The sequence below is a fragment of the Camelus bactrianus genome, chromosome 26 (genome assembly GCF_048773025.1).
Source record: "Camelus bactrianus isolate YW-2024 breed Bactrian camel chromosome 26, ASM4877302v1, whole genome shotgun sequence".
NCBI lineage: Eukaryota > Metazoa > Chordata > Mammalia > Artiodactyla > Camelidae > Camelus > Camelus bactrianus.
The window spans coordinates 24715957-24728527 of NC_133564.1; the positions used below are offsets into that span (position 1 = coordinate 24715957).

Sequence of the window (12571 nt, forward strand, 5' to 3'; positions counted from 1 at the left end):
GTAGGAGGGAACTCCTGAACAAACGTTTCAGAATTTTGTAGTTAGGTTATTTGTGATAGCCTGTTAATGTACCTGCAGGAACAGAGCCATTTCTCAGGAGCCCAATAAAAAATATTTTTCGCCTACTTGTTAAAAAGCCCGGAAAACTGTCTTAAACATTCTAAAAGGAACTTTAGAATGTATGTAGATGCAAGAAAGTATGCATCTGGATATGACCTATAAAGCATTCCTACAGGTGTTGCATCCTCCTATATAAGGTTAACAGAAAGGTAAACTGATTCTAAAGTTAGAATGTTGAGATTATTATGAAGATAACTGTGTACACTAAAATTCTGATAGTGAAACCAAACGTTGCAGAGGATTTAATGAACACGTATAAGCCCTCAACACTTGTAAAATGGGAACTATTCAAATGGAGAAGATGGAGGAGAGCCGTAAGACCATGCAGAACAATACAAAATAAATACAAGGTTTTACTCTAAACACAGTACAACCTAGGTGAATTGCCATAAGCCAGAAGTTGCTTTCTTACCTGAGGAAATCGCTTTTATTATCATAAACTATTATTTTGAAAAGCATTGTTTACATGGCTAGTTTTTTTTTTTTAATACTACAAGTGATCGAATACTACTGACATTCCTTCTTTTTCAAAGAGATGGAGACTTGAATTGCAAGTTCTGTTTTTTTCTTGAACCATAACTGGTTGCTTTTCTACTTATTTTCCCTACCCCTGAAATAAAAATTTAAAAATAATTGTACTTTTTTAAGGAGTTGCTATAATTAACTAATTCATCTAACACACTGAGATAATAATTGCTTTAAAAACCTTCCTAGTTCACTCTCAGATTGGCAATCTGTTGACCTCTAAGGGTAAGAATATATTCTGTGAAACCATCTTTCTCTGTTCACTTGATTGAGAACTTAGAAATGGAAAGTTAATCAGGTAAACCAAAGATTTGTTTTGGTTTGAGTGTCCCCAAACCATAACCAACTTGACAAATTAAGTAGGGAAAAATCAGATTTCTGCTTGACCAATTTCGGCCTCACTGCCTCCAGCACTGACTTGTCTGCCCTGTTCCTGAGTGTCTTTCACTGTGCGAGGTGGTGTCCAAGTGGAATCACACATAGGTGATCCCAGCACAGTCTCTGCGTCATACCCGTCCTGTTGCCCTTTCAGTGTTTCTTCTCAGGTGGGAATGATACGTGGTTCTAGGAAGTATCCGTTTTTAGCAAGACACTTTTTTATTTTAAAAATAAAGGGACAGTCCAAAACATTTCAGAAACCAAGTTGCACAAGAGGTGGAGCCTACAAAACAGATACACTTTGAAGAGAGAGGTTTTCTAATGTTGAAAATTCAGGAAAAGAAAGTCAGTTGGCCTAAATGATCTAGGTAATTTTGCCCTAGTTCCCTGTTTTGGGCTTATGTTTTGTTTTGAAAAACTCCTAACCTCTTTTTCCTAACCCTGAAAGCCACAAGTAAAATAAATATGGTATTGGGTGAGTCCCATTAATGTGCTCAGCATTATACAAAACCACCGCCCTGGACCCTTTCCCTGCCCACCCAGCGATCAGCAATTTGCTCTCAAACACATTTAAAAGCCAGGCCTGCGGATTCCAGTAAACAGAACACACACATGTAAGACGTATATACATATAATGACAAAAGAGGAAATATGTGTTTTGTAGTTTCTGGTAGCCATTGAGCTGAGGAAGGAGAGTGAGTCGGGTCATCATTAAGAGAAGACAGTTTATTTCACAGTCATCAAGGTAATTTAGGCTTTCTATACCACTTTGTAAAGTCCAGGGTTTTTTTTTTTTTTTTTCCTATTTTTTAAGTGATTTCCTTTTATCTTCCAGTACGTTTCAGCCCTGTTTGAGCGCTTCTGAAGCTTACTTTAAAACACTTACTTGGCTCTAATTGAATAGGATGAACAGTCCAGGATTTAGGAGAATTTTTGCAGCTTTTAATCATTGAAAGTTTTTGAGAACGTGGGCAGGATGAAGACTTTTGCTTTGGGTAGTATTTAAAGCTTTGAGGAAAAATAAGATTTGGCTAGCCAGCTGTGTAGGAGTGAGAATACATCTGGCTTTCTGGCTTCTAGTGTGCTATACACGTCTGTTCCTATGCAAGTTGTCCCTGTAAAGAAAAACCAGTTGTCAAAGTCTCACTGGGATCTAAGATTTACAAGCTTTCTGTATATGTATATGTAGGGCATTAGATCATTTCTTACATAACTTGACAATGAATAAAATAATCCTAAAATTTGCCTCTAATTTTGGACTAGACAATATTCTCTTAAAACACCTTTGGCATTTCATACTTGACTATTAAAATTAATACATGAGTACTAGACATAATTATATGTCTTATTTAAGTTTTGTATATTGGGACAGCCTATTCTTGTAAATAGAAATTATTTTTGGTCACTGAATTTTCAAAACGGAAGCTTTCTTTTTTTGGAAAGAAAGATAAATAGGTAATTTGGGTTTATTTTTACTTTTATCCATGTCATTGAGTATTTTTCAGGCTGATTTACAAATCATTTCTAAAAGGTGTTTTATTATACTGAAGCACTGGTGTTAGAGTAATTTCTCCTTAAATTGCTTTGACTGAACATTCTTTGTATTTAAAACTAAAACAAAAAGCTTGACCTTGTTGGAAAATTGATCAAAAAAGATGTCTGGCAGCTGTGGGGCAGAAATCACAAAGTCAGGTCTTCAAAAGTTAACACAAATCTTTACTTCGCATTCCCTCTTTTAAAATACTAATTTTGCGCAAATATCGGATTCATGAAGAAAACTGTTAAGAGGGATTGGCACAGAGAGAGGGTACCATGTTAGCTCGATGTGGCAACCTCAGGTTTTCATTGAACATTAATATTAATTTACATTATGACTTGGGAAAAATACAGAATGGTTTTGTACAGTTTAACCAAGTTTGGAGTCTTGTTACTCCAAATCAAATCAAATACAGTAAACTTATACTTCAGTCATAAATAGGGTTTGGTGACAGCATTTTGGGTGAAAATGTGGTAACTTCATAGTAGAATGGTGGTAGCAAGACCACAGCCAATACGACATGCACTTATGAATTGTTTTTCCAGTAGGGGTTTTAAAATTTCCCTGATAAACCCTTATGCTCACGGGCAGTCGTCTGTCTCTAAGGCATTTGTTGGAGAGGTAGATCGGATAGGGTAGAAGTTCTTACTGGAGATGCTTTCGTATAATTTTAGAAGGTTCATCTTAATTTTTGCTTTGAGGATAGAAGTGTTTGACACTGGTGATGAGGCAATAAAGTGGAAATTCTTGTGCGCAGCAATGGGGTTATGAATTACTGCAGCTTTCTGAAGGACTTTGGCACTATATATCAAAATTTCAAGCCCTTTGACTCCATGCTTTTATTTAGAAATTTATCCTAAGGAAATAATAAACACGCACAAAGATTTATTCATAGGAACGATTATTAGAGTTATTTACGATAGTGAAAATTCAAATACTATGTCTAAGAGGGAAATTGCCAAGTAAATCGGTGAAATTCCTCAAAGAGAATATTATGTATCCATTAAAAGCCGCATTTTTAAAGTGTGTGTGTAAATTTCTTTGGTGGCTTAAAACAACGAATTTATTTCTCAGATTTGAAGGCTAGAAATCTGGAATCAAGGTGTTAGCATCACCTCGCTCCCTCTAAATGCTTAGGGGAGAATCTGACTTTCTCTTCCAGCTTCTGCATTTTAATTGAGGGGCTAATTCTCACGACATTAAGTGAAAAGAGCAGAATTAAAAGTTTTATATTATGTGATGCCAATTCTTTACAGTAACCAAACAGTAATAAAAACTAGTGGATTACAGATCATTTTTTACTTACTTTCTGATGCTTTCCTTTGTTTTCTGAATTTCCTCGAATGGACGTAGGAACAAAACCAATCAGATGCCTTTTCACTTTGAAGATTTCATTAAGTTTCCTTGTAGTATCTGTAGGTGTCACAAAACCATTGGGCTGGTTGCATTTTGGTTGGTTTTGCTCCCAAGCCTTGCGGTGGGAATCAGGCCTCTTCTGTTCCTCTTGGCCTTTTCTCACAATGTTTATCTTACTCATTCCTTTATCCTGTCTCTTCCTAGTGATCTTCCACTGCTCTCCTTGTTCTAAAATGCTGTCTCAATCATCCTAACACAAACTGTTGCAACCTCCGATGCCCCAACTCGTTCAGCACTCAAAGTCCAAATCTGACACTCAAGATTGCTCCAGTGTACCTCCGTACATACTCTGCACACCGTTTGCGTCAGCTGCCTTTTCCCCTCTTGATCTAGTTTGAGCTGCTTTCAAGGCAGACGTCAAGTTTCAGCCTACATTTTGCAAGTACCATCCCAAGTTCAGTCCCATCTGAATGTCCTATTTCCAAAGAGATGACTTTCTGCAGAATTTCAGGAGAAGGTACTGTACTGGATCATTACTTTCGTGTGTGTGTGTTTGTGTTTGTGTTTAAAGCTCTCTGCCATCTTATCACAGTGTCTCCAGTATCTTCCCAAAGTTAGTACCCCAGCACCAGGTAAGTACCACACACACAAACATGTACACACATAATTCTTTATAAATAATTTATAAATATACGAAAGACCCTTACTGGTAGGGTTGGTGGTGATGACCTTGAATGCCTAAGCTGCCTAAAAGCAGCCACTTACTGAATGTGGGATTTAGAGCTGCTGATGGATGGACCCCACCCTGGCATCCACAGCCTCTGTTTGCCCTCACGGGCCAGTGTGCCTGGTCCATCCACCAGCCACTGCCAACGTGGGTCTGCTTGTTCCGAGATGCAGTTGGTTTCACCACTAGAAGTTGGTTTCTGCTGCAGGATTCAGCTTAACCTTTTGGGCAAGGGCCTCCGGAAGCCCTGGTTAGGTGGAAGAGCATCGAGCTCCCTGCATTTCCAAACAAGCCTGCTCAGTGTGATGGCCACTTTGGAATGTTTGTGTTCAGTTTCATTTGGCACCTTCGTGTCTGCTTGGGGGTAGGGGAAGGGGAATGCCAGTGTTTCTCTTGAACAGTGCTTGCTTTGGTCAAAGAAAAAATTTAGGAAGGAATGAAGAGAATGAACCTTAATACTAGCTGGGGCAAAAGTGGCCGCATGGCTCTTTGGGCTTGAGGCCAGCAGGAACCAGGTATTTAAATTGATGCTGTGCTGATAAGAGGATGTCCTCCCCTGATGGGGGTGAGCCTGTCTGTCCTGCAGGGATGACTTGGTAATGATTCCTGGAACTCAGACCCCTATCTTGAAGTGCACTGGGAGAATATTTCAGACCACTTCAGTGTATTGTGCATGTGGAGGGGAAGGGTGAGCGCTTGACCGCGGAGCTTACTGGAACAAAGTTGCCTAGTTTGTCGTCTTTGCTGAGCACAGAGAGAAGAAAATACTGAAATATTTGATCCTGGGAAATTTTCAGAAATCTTTTTAACCATTCACTCAGGAGGTGACTGCTAACTTTTGAGAATTTACTACATGCCGAGCACTGGATGTGTATTATCTTACTTCATCCTCACAACAAGCTGATGGAGGTATGACTGTGATGACGAACCTCATTTTAGGGGGAGGTGACTGAGGCACTGAGGGGTTGAGTGACTGGAGCCTTGACGTGCAGATTCTGGGGAGAGCTGTGACAGCTCTTCGTCTTAAATTGCTCCAGGTTTAGTGCTGATGGCCCTGGGTAAACATGTATGATAAAGTACTGTGTTCAATTAGGTGAAGTGGTAGTTTGAGTTGAGAACACAGTCAACCACAGTACAAGGACGAGAGGGTGATGGAGCTATAGCAAAGAAAGCTTTTAAAAAAAAAAGTGACATTTGAGATTTTAACAGATGAGCAAAGGGTTGAGACAGTGGGGGCAAGATGGTCCAGTCAGAGGGATTGGCCCCCTATGAAGATACCAAGGCTTAAAAGGGAAAAGGAGCAGGAGAGGAAGGGAAGTAAGGATGAACAGGGGAGGGGGAGGCATTGGCCTGGGACAGGATGGAGGAGCTGGCCTTCCACGCCAGGGAACAGGACGCTTCTGTGATGGGAGCTGGGCTTTTGTGCAGCTGGAATGTGGCATTCTGGGACGTTCCAGTGTGGAAGGGGATACAGTGGGTTTCGAGGCTAATGCTGCTGGAGTCCTGTCACAAAATAAGGCAGTGGCTGGCGGTGGGAGTGAGCCAGGGGCTGGGGAGGTGTTTAGGGACTGCAGTAACCTTCAGATGCCAGGGGAGAAGACTAGGAGTTTTCATCCGTCGATCCTCTTGGGTTTCTCTGTTGGATGACTAGCTGAATGGTGGTTGTATTTGTAGAAGTAGAAAATACATTGATAGGGGAAGAAAAGAGGGCAACTGGGAGGTGAAGAGATTGGGTTTGAGATGCAGAGGAGAACGTCTGATCTTGCAAAGAAATTTTCAGAACAATTGCAGAATATATAGCTGATAACGAAAAGGTGGGTAATACGCATTGAGTGCCCAGAAAACTGGAGAGGGTGTGGGGCCCCAGTTTCTAGGAAACCTTGTGAGGGTAGGCAACAAAAGAGACAGTTTACCTAAAATTTGAAGCTATGTCTTTAAAAAAAAAAAAAGGGAGAACTGGAAATTCTCAGGAAAAATTGAAGCAGATTTTTTTAAAAGCACTTTTTAATTTAGGATCATAAAAATATTTTGCATATAGTCTGCCTAGTTATAATAGTGTCTAGTATACTTTACCGTTTGAAAGCCTGATTCGGGGGAGCTTAAAAAAATCGAGGTATATATAGTATATTTCAAATACTTTTTTTTTTTTTTTACTCTCATCAACAGTCTTTGGAAATTGTTTTCCTCTAAAATTTGCAGTTAATTTCCAGACTTCTGCTTCAATTTTTCTTTTCCCAACCCTGTACCTAGAAGGGAAGATCACGCTCTACCATAAAATTTGTAGATGGTTTTGGAAGGTAGAGGTGGAAGGCCTGGAGACACTTGAGTGTTTTTCTAAGAAGAAAATTTACCAAGTTGCTCTGTTTTGTTTTTTTTTTTAAACTTTAATGGGGGGTGGCGTGGGAATAAGCATGAGCCTTTGGCTAGACCCAAAGTGTTTTCTGTGGGTCACATTTTCAGTTTATTCTTTACGTGCTTTCCTAAAAATTTGCTTTTTCTGTTCACAGCTAACTGTCAGCTCGTGAATAAGGAAAAGTAGCTCAGGAATTTAAGAAAACAGCAATTGCATTTGTATTTCTTCTAGGTTATAACCCTGCTGCAACCATTATGATGCACATTATGTAGACTACTGGAGAAAAAAACGAAATGGTAGTAATAAATGCCAATCACACCACGAAGATGGTTCCAAATTCCAGGCTGTAATACAGTATTGTTACACAAATTTAAAGTGTGGAGGGAGTGCCAGAGCAGCCTAGCTCAATCCAGTCAGCCCCAAGGATTTTGCAGAAATCTGGGAGTCTCAAGATTGAGGTACATGTCACCAACGCATGAAAAGAAGTTAGGGATGGACCAGTTTCTACTTTAATTTTTATTTCTCATGAGTTGACTTTTTAAAAATGACGTTCCTTACTCCGCTTTTCCTAAATTTTTCTGTCACCAGGTAGATGTGCTGGCAGGTGGCCAACGTTACTCTAAGAAATCCTACAGATTTAAAAAAAAATTCCCCCCCCCCGAATCCCCAGGATCTTGTTTTGTGAAAATTTCTCTTATGCCCACCTAGAGGATGGGTTGTTGAGGCCTCATGAGAGAAGGGACTGCACAGAAAGTGCTATCTTATTACAGAAGTACCAGAGTTTCCTTTGTGCTCCGAGGGGAAGTGCGACGAAAGTGTAATTACTTTCCCCAGCATGTGTGATTTACAGGACTTAAAATGTGTGAGCTTCCAAAGAGGCATCTGTTTTTAAATACAGTATCCCTCTAAGCCTGCAGGATGTGTTTTGGGGTGGGGGAGGGACGCACACACAGACATGCATTTCCGTCCTCCGCCTGCCCTAGGGTGCTGGGTGACAGGGGACTGAAAACGTTGGTAATTGCTTCTCCCTGCTGTAGAAGGAACAGGAGAGGTCCTGGAGTCCAGTCAGCCATCATTAGGCCAGATCACTGTTGTTCTGCCTTCTCCCCTCTCTATCCTTCAAAACCTGGTTCCTTCTTTTCCAGGACCTCCAAGCATTTTTCCAACAATGGGGTGGGGGGATTGTCAGAACTAGCACTGAGGCCATTTTTGTTGCAAGAATTTCCTTTTTCGTCTTAACATGTGTAAGAAAATTGGAGGGCAAATTGAAGATCAGGTGCATGTCCAGATATAATCCAACTTGTAAAAGTATTTACGGTTTTTTTGCCCATGAATTCACTAAGCATTTAATGAGTAATGTCTATTTTGTTTTAAACATCGCACTTAAACCAAATGAAATGTTCTCCGCCCGTGCTTAGGGATAAGGAAACTGAGGCTCTGAGAGACAAAGTAATTTGTGTGAGGCTTTATTTGCAGTTGGTGGTAGGAGCTTAAAATCTCTCAGCCGTACACGAGGTTCATGTGATCTGGGCCCAGCTGGGCTCTGACCTCATCCAGCAGGAATCAGCTTCATTCATTATGGTTCAGCTGCTTGGGCCTTACTTAGGTATCTCCAACTTGCCAAACCTGTTCCTGCCTCAGGGCCTTTGTGCATGCTATTCTGCTGCCTGGAAAACCACACACCTAGACACCCAGATGTTCATGGCAGCCTCATCCTTGTCGTTTATTCAGATCAGATGTTACCCAGAGAGCCCTTTGACCTCCAAGTTTAAAGTAGTCCCACATTCTCAACCATGATCACATCCCTCTTATTTTCCAGATAGTACTTTTTACTCACTCACATTACCTCTGGTACTTACTTGTCTTGCACGCCTTAAATGTGACTCCTATCTTAAGACTGTAACCACAATGCCTAGAACAATGCCAGGAACGACCCAATAAGTAAGTTATTTGTTAAATGACTGGAATACAAACCAACTGTCAGGTTCAGAGGTCTGTAGAATATACCACATCATCATAAACCTTTTCTAGCAGTTTTTAGATTAAATTTTAATTAATTGCTGCCTTCAAGATGATCACTTCTGGATCCCCATCCCCACTTAATTATCAGAAAGTACAATTACCACTTGCTTTTAAGCCAGAAATTTTGGATGGTAAGTGCTAGAGCCTGTGTGTCTGCCTGTCTGTGTCTGTCTCAGGTGGGGGGGGGGCCGATATGCAGCAGTTTTTCACATATAAAGGAGCCCTTCCCTTTGTCCAGTTAGAATGGAAACCAACTACATAATTCCACAGAAGCAGGAGTGAAATGTCGGCCTCCCATGGAGTAAAAACGGGCAAGATGACTTTGACTTTTTTTTGGTAGGTGAGACTTTTGGGTTGCAAAGGGTTAATGTTAATAACCCAGGTGGAACTGATTTGGAGATAGACTTAGCACTCTCAGTCCTTTGATTTAGTCTAGCCTCCAGTTCCACGTGCTTTCCTCCGTTTGCCTACAAAGTAAAAAGGCACGCAGCCCGGGATAGTGCGGGCTTTGGCTGGCCGAATCCAGCCGTGGAGCACCTGTGTGGGTAGCCTTGCGGGAGCGGCCACTCTGAGCCCGTGAACCTTTTCCGGAGGCCCCGCACAGCCACAGTCGATACCCACTTGGCGGCCTTACGGACTCAGGAGCTGTGTTTATTCACTGCAGAACACAACAGATGACGTTTCAGGATGAAAGAAATCTAAGTCGGCATTGCTTTTGGTCATCAGGCTGCCTGTTAATCGAGCTCGCTAATGTACTCATGAAAACGCAGGCTGTTGGATTACCCTCATGTATGATGTCATAGTACTTGGCCTTGAGCAAACTTTTTAAACTACCATCATCCACTGTCTGATAGTCTTAGAACCAGTGGTGTATATATATAAATCCTTGTGTTAGTTCTTGATCAAATCATCGGTCCCCCCCCCCTTTTTTTTAAATTATCCCTTTTCCTAAGGAACTCGGCACAAGTCATTGAAGTGTATGTTTCCCTGGCTAAAATGTAGAGAGAGATGGACAGACAACGCCTGCTGTGCTTTAAAAGAGCCTTAACTCCACTGCCATTTTTCTACTCCATCCCAATTTCACCTCCCTTTAGTGATGTGGACAGCCCAGATACATCCGGGGCAGAGGTGGGGAGGCTGTTTGGAGGGGAATGGTTTTAAGCCTGAGATTGTTTTTTTTTTGTTTGTTTTTCACTAAGAAAATCAGTGCCTCTCCTAGAGAAATGGGTGGGAGTTTCTGGGTGTGAGCTAACGGCAGGAAATGACCCTCTCTAAACAAAAGGACCCTTTAAGGCCCATCCTGAGTCTTTGTGTTTTGAGGAGGGCTTATGCAGAAAACCAGAGCTCGGAAATTAATCTCTGCTGTAGCCATTCTCTTGGGGGAGGGGAGAAAGAAGATTCCTGCCCTGCTCACACTCCCCAAAGTCCAAAATACCAGGCGGTACTCACTGTGAGTGCCAGAGAGGTTTAAGAGTGAGGCGGGGGGAGGGTGGTTCTTGGGGAGGGTGTGGCTTCATACCCCCAACATGCAAAAAAGAACCAGGCTGGGCAGCCTTATACCTGCTGTGACCTTCAGCTTTCACCTTGGCTTTCAGCTGCTACTTGAAAAACCATCACTAGCAAAATGCCAAAATACAGACTAGGGAAGGGAGAGGAAAAGGATGTTTTGTAGGATCTCTTTGTTGGGGTGCTGCAATTGGAAAATAAATACCCTATAAATTGAAGATTTGAATACTGCACTAACTACTGTCTTCATTTTTCTAAATCTGAACTGATTAAAAAAAAATCTAAACTGATAAGAGCCAGTAATTTCTGCCGGTTGACGAACAGAAGGCACTTGAATCATTTTTGTGTTAGACCGTGGGCCACGATGAAGCAGCGTTGGGCCGTGTCCGTGCTTTGGAATGCTGCTGCTTTTCACTTTAATGTGATCATTCCTTATATCAGTATTTATACAGCAGGATCCTGAATTTATATTGCTAGGAAAGTAGTTGTGTCTTATCAAAATTATTTTGCCTTTACAAATTCTTGCTGACTTGCAGCAACCAACTTCTCTTCCAGGCATACCTTTTTTTTTTTTTTTTTTTTTTTTTTGCCCCAGGAATATAAATCTTCCCACTAATAATTAGAAACACACATTTTGTTGAAAATGGTTTTGTGGTTTACTTAGTTTTCAGAACATTTAAACTGACAAACATCTTCTCAAAGAAGCATTGTTACCTACTGTTTTTAGGCTTTGTATTGTAACTATATTTTTAGAAAGGCCTACTGATGTATTTGGTGGGTACAGTGTAGTGTGTTGGGGGCAGAGAGGTGGTTTACCGTCACCACACCAGACACTTAACAGAACTGCAGAGATAAGATTAAGGCCCGTGCTCAGATCCCAGTATGAAAGGCTTTTGTTTGTATATTAAGTATGTTGAGAGCCTCTATCTTAAATTTGATTCGAGGGGTGTAGTATTGTTTAAAAGAGATGTGATCGTTGTAAATTCCAAGGTTTACAGGGGAAAATTATTCTTGTTAAATGCCAGTGTCTGGTGTGTTGGTAGGTTTTCCCATTTTCTTAATGCATAAACTTTACAGAAAGGTTTCTGATGTGGTGTTAGTAATTTTCAGACATGGAAATATATATTGACTTAGATTCGTTCGGAGGCTTGTATGCAATATCCATTGGGCATGTTTTTCATTTGCAAAATATCAGTTATTATCTCTAACATCGCCTGTATTTTTACCAAGAAAAAGATTAAAATGCCAGTGATAATCTACTCTGTGTATTGAAGCACTTATAATTATGCCATAGAAAGTGCTAGAATTCTCTGCATTGAGAACCGTTTCTGCATCAGCTTTGGTGACTAAGACTGAACGTTCCCGACATGCGTCCTTTACATAGGTAGGTGCCTTTGTGGTTGACGTGGATTCAGGAATGAAGTGTGTCTGAAGTGTGTGTTGGGCGGAGGAGCCACTCTCTGTAGCTCTTCCATTTGTGCAACTACTGGTAAACCTTGAATCAAAGGGAAAATGTCCTGATCAGGAATGTTCTTGGATGATCAAAGGGAAGCGTCTTGCCCTTTGCAAGACTAGCATCTGTTGCCATTTGGTCATAGTGCACCCAGCCTGCTGACTCTGTATCTTAAAAACAAAAACAAAAGCCAGTAGGGAGGGAGCAGAGACTCCAAAATACTTGTAGGGCTTTGGAATATAGTGAGTTTCTGATTTTTGGAGGATACTCATTGGAGAAGTTTTAACTGTTAAACTGCCCCCCCCTTCTCCCTTCCAAAACACTCCACAGACCCGCAATCAATGTGAAAATTGCTCTTATTTCTATTACTGTAAACTGTGGGTCATGATTCTACAGAAAAATCCAATTGGTACGAGCTTAAGCCTGAACTCCACAAAAAAGTGTTTTTCCTTGTTCATTAATGACGTCAGCCCAGAAAGCTGCTCAGTGCAGGAGACCCAGGCATAGAAACCTGGCAATTTGACTTCGGTCCTCCAGCTCATTCCGATGCTTTCTGAAGTCTCCGCAAACCTAATAAGTATTATATTTTCTAAA

The 12571-nt window shown here is 41.0% G+C and overlaps 1 protein-coding gene across 8 annotated transcripts in view; it reads left to right on the forward strand.

Annotated features, from left to right (window-relative positions):
* The window catches only part of RBPMS (RNA binding protein, mRNA processing factor), a 158706-nt gene that overhangs the window by 1437 nt on the left and 144698 nt on the right, over window positions 1-12571 (forward strand). The window lies entirely within an intron of this gene.